Source organism: Myotis davidii, unplaced genomic scaffold (genome assembly GCF_000327345.1).
Source record: "Myotis davidii unplaced genomic scaffold, ASM32734v1 scaffold147, whole genome shotgun sequence".
NCBI classification, from domain to species: domain Eukaryota; kingdom Metazoa; phylum Chordata; class Mammalia; order Chiroptera; family Vespertilionidae; genus Myotis; species Myotis davidii.
The window spans coordinates 2,730,554-2,734,602 of NW_006383010.1; the positions used below are offsets into that span (position 1 = coordinate 2,730,554).

General features: G+C 36.7%; 1 long non-coding RNA gene across 1 annotated transcript in view; it reads right to left on the reverse strand.

The window, feature by feature from the left end:
• Positions 1–4,049, reverse strand: part of LOC107181598 — a 21,109-nt gene that overhangs the window by 414 nt on the left and 16,646 nt on the right. The gene's annotated exons all lie outside the window — the stretch shown is intronic.

The window sequence follows — 4,049 nt, forward strand, 5'->3', positions numbered from 1 at the left end:
ATGTTTTTCCCTGTGTATCCTATTGTGGATACTGGTTTTGTTAACTATGATTCTTTTTTATTTTTCCTTTTTTTTTCTTTTTTTTTTAGAATATAGCAATAATGCTATTGCTGAAATGAATGATTTTTTTTCTGAAATGTAATCATTGATGCTTGAATGATAGAATTTTAGTACTGTAAACAGGCTTTAGTAATTAATGTGAGAGAATTAGAAGAAGTGCTTAGAATGGACTATTAAGTGTGCCTAAATGAATTTTGCAGTAACTGGTATTTTTGGTTTTGTCCTACTTAATGCACATTAATTCAGAACTTGTATTCTGTTAATGAGTTTGACAGTCTTTTGGAGTGACCAGCAACTTTGATGTTTGCACTAAGATTTTATTTGGTATGCAAGAGAGATTGATGGCAGTTCAGTAGTACACCTGTAACTAATTTATTTGAAATATATGTTAAATAAATCTTCCAGTTTCTTCAGATGCCTTTTGAAACTCATCACCGATGATTAGTGAAAATGCAGAGTATTATACCTTTCTTCTTGCATGCCATCTACATGAAACAGTTTTGTACAATGAGAAATACTAATTTGTTTGACATTCCATGTTAAACTACTGTCAAGTTCAACTTCATTGCATGTAACGTAGGCCTAGTCCATCGGATCATGTGTTCTGGAGAGTGTTCTTTATTCAATAAAGTTTTAATTTAGTGTAATAATGGCCTCTACATCCTGTGTGATTTCTAAAACTTATTGCATCTATTCACAATCATCAAAGACTTTTCCATTGGTTATGAGGATTTGGGCAAATAAGGATCACAAGATTCAGAAATCTTTGAAAGGACACTACTTACCATTGGCTGGGTTTACTGCAACAGTGTTAACATTTTTGGATATTCAACTGAGAAGAAAAAAGTATAGAAGTTAGATTTGGAATATGTCCAAGTGCTGAGATGGCTGTGACAAAAAAATGAAATATATCTATGATTTTATTATTTCAACATACTGAAAATAAGATTTTGAAAAACGTTTTTTAAAATTTATCTTTCTTGTTGAAAATATTGCTGATGTCCCGTTTTTTTGTTTTCCCAATGACCCCTCTACCCCTCCCAGGCCTTCACCACTCTATTATCTGTGTGCTTGGGCTGTGCATATAAGTTCCCCAGTCCGCACCCACTCCTTAACCCCCACCTTCCCTCTAAAAATTCATCAGTCTGTTTCATGCTTCTATATCTCTGGATCTATTTTGTTACCAGTTTATCTTGTTCATTAGATTACACATATGAGTGAGATCATGTGATACTTATCTCTGACTAGCTTACTTCGCTTAGCATAATACTCTCCAGATCCATCCATGCTAAAAAAAAAAAGTCTTAATGCCCCCCAAAACCCAAATTATTTAGAGGAATTAGACAATTCTGGGCAATTGATAATAAGTATATTAACATTTTTAGTCACATTTCCAGAAAGTTTTTTTAAACTATAAGTCTTGTTTATATAAGTACTAGCACAAAGCTAACTTAGATTTCTGGAACATAAAAATACTAATTTTGAAATAATTTAGTCCATTTCAGTTGCTTTTTTTTCTATTTTGATTAACAAAAGTTATGAGATTTTCTTAAACTCAAAGGATTATTTAATAAACAGCTTCCCAGTCAATTCACATAATTAATAGTGGCAGCAATTCAGGTATCATTTGGCTGGCTGAGAATCCAATGGGAGAGATAGGTTTTCTCTGCCTGGAGTGTTTCCACTTAATATGGGGAATAAAGAAACTGAAGATTTGAATGTATATGTTCGTCTCTCCTACACAAGCAGGGTCGCTGTGTGTGGATGGACAAGTGGTTCATACTACTGAATGTTCGAGTAGTAAGGTGGAATTAAAAATGGGGCTCTGGTGGGATGAAGTGGGATGGCAAGCTACATCTTTGAGAAGTAGTCATAGTACATCCTAAACATTTCCCAACTTGAATGCTTTTCACTGCAAAAAAGCATTTATTTTTATTATTTTTTTAAAATATATTTTATTGATTTTCCACAGAGAGAAAGGGAGAGAGATAGAGAGTCAGAAACATCGATGAGAGAAACATCGATCAGCCGCCTCCTGCACATCCCCCACCGGGGATGTGCCCGCAACCCAGGTACATGCCCTTGACCGGAATCGAACCTGGGACCCTTCAGTCCGCAGGCCGACGCTCTACCCACTGAGCCAAACCGGTTTCGGCTGCAAAAAAGCATTGAAACATGATAAATACGCAGTCTTAAACTACAAAAGTATATGAAATAGAAAATGAAACCTCTCACCTCTCCGCATTCTCCACCATACACATCAGAGAAGTTTTAATTCCCAAAATGAATTCCTGTTAAAAGTTGCAGACTCCACCCTAAGTAGTGGTGGTTCTTAGAATGACCTCACAGTCCCTGCCCCACGAAGCTTAGGATGTGAAGACTTCCGTAAGTTTGAAAAAAAATGCTGCTTCACTCATCTTTCTCATCTCAATTGGCCGCCTGCTTTCCACAACTAAAAATGATGAGAAAATTATGCAGTCTCATTCTACAACTAGTTTTGGGGTTTTTTTTGCATAAAATTTTGTTTAAAAATCAGAAAATTTTGAATCTTCTAGAACTACTAGGACTTTGTGATGGTGGACATGTTTTATTCTGTTCACTATGGTAGCCACTAGTCGCACACAGCTTTGAGCACTTGAAATGTGACCAATGAGTGAAAAAAATGAAATTCCTTTTAGGATATATGCATCCCTATGTTCATAGCAGCACAATTTACAATAGCTAAGATTTGGAATCAGCCTAAGTGCCCATCAGCAGATGAATGGATTAAAAAACTGGCACATCTACACAATGGAATACTATGCTGCTGTAAAAAGGAAGGAACTCCTACCATTTGCAACAGCATGGATGGAGCTGGAGAGCATTATGCTAAGTGAAATAAGTCAGTCAGAGAAAGATAATAATTATCACATGCACTCACTCATTTGTGGATTATAATGAGCAACATAAAACGATGAACAAAAACAGATGTAGAGACAGCAGCATCGATCAGATGCTCAACTCAGAGGGAAGGTAGGGGAGGGTGGGGGTGAGGGGGAGAGATCAACCAAAGGACTTGTATGCATGCAGATAAGCATAAGCAATAGATGTGGACAACAGGGGGGTGAGGGTGAGGGCAGGATTGGGGGGATAAGAGGACATTGGGATAAGGACACATTTGTAATATAATCAATAAAGGGAAAATAAAAAAATAAAAAAAGAATTTCCTTTTATTTAAATAGCCACATGTGGCTAGTGGCTATGGTATTGGGCAGTGAAGTTCTAGAGCTTGTTGGAGTGGCGGGGCGGGGGGGCGGGAGTGTTTAATATTGGGTGGAAATTGAAGAGGATAGTATGTTAGAAATGGGAATAGGGAAGATAAAGGTCTTTTTTATAATCATAACAGTATTTCTTACTCTGTAAACAATAGCAGACTCTTACTTTACAGAAAGCTTCTGCTTTAATATGAAATCCCCCAGCCTTTTGTTAATCACATGCTTTATATTGCCGTTGTTTTACTTCAGAGTTTTATACACCAACTTACGCTGCCTATTTTTGAAAGTGGTGGGATTGTCTGCAAGCTTCTGACATCCCTTGACAACTTTAAACGTTTTCATGTTGGTACCATAAAAACAAGGCCGTGTATTCTGGCGATTAGGATTTCTTCTTACCGGTGTGCTCTTTTAAAATTACCCCCTACCCACCTTGTTACAGAAAGCATCCCTTCTTCTTTGTGTTTTAATATTACCCAGAAAGTTGCAAAGTGTCCTGATACACAACATCATATTGAAATCTCATTTTGAAGAATTTAAGTTGGTGTAGCATGATTTTTTTTCCAAATAAAGCCTCTCGTCCAGAAAAAAAAAAAAAAGTGGCAGGATTGTCTAATGTCTTCAAATATTGGGAAGAAGTCCAGTGCCTGTACTTGGTTCAGTGCTAACATCCCAGCCCCTGTGGGTCTTCGTTAAGCTCTCACGCCATAGGCTGTTCTTTTACCTTATTTTGAGAAA